Consider the following 457-nt stretch of genomic DNA (forward strand, 5'->3'; position numbering starts at 1 on the left):
AAGTGCGATTTCTGATGATTTGCGCGATATGTTTGTAATAATGAATGCGAACGTGAATTTATGGTGTGGTATTTACAGGTGTTTTTACACGTGTGCAATCAGGTATGCGTATACTGTATAGCATGACGTACATATTTTGTATGCAAGTGTAGGAGAACAGTGTGATGTGAAATGTATACAAGTAATCTCATATATATGGCGTGGTGTATGTGACCGGACAGGAGTCTGTACGTGCAGACTGTGATATATAAACAGCACAGATGCTACTTTCTTTAAATACGAATAAGGATATGCGCAACAAAGTATAACTTGATGTTTCGATTTTCTCCTCATACTGCAATTATCGACGACGCATTAACCTAGGAATTCACACAGATAATCGATAATTAATGCAGGTCATTTCCCGGATCATCAGCAGGATATTTGAGCTGTATGGGGAAGACTCATGTATTTTACA

This window comes from Penaeus monodon, chromosome 19 (genome assembly GCF_015228065.2).
Source record: "Penaeus monodon isolate SGIC_2016 chromosome 19, NSTDA_Pmon_1, whole genome shotgun sequence".
Lineage (NCBI taxonomy): Eukaryota > Metazoa > Arthropoda > Malacostraca > Decapoda > Penaeidae > Penaeus > Penaeus monodon.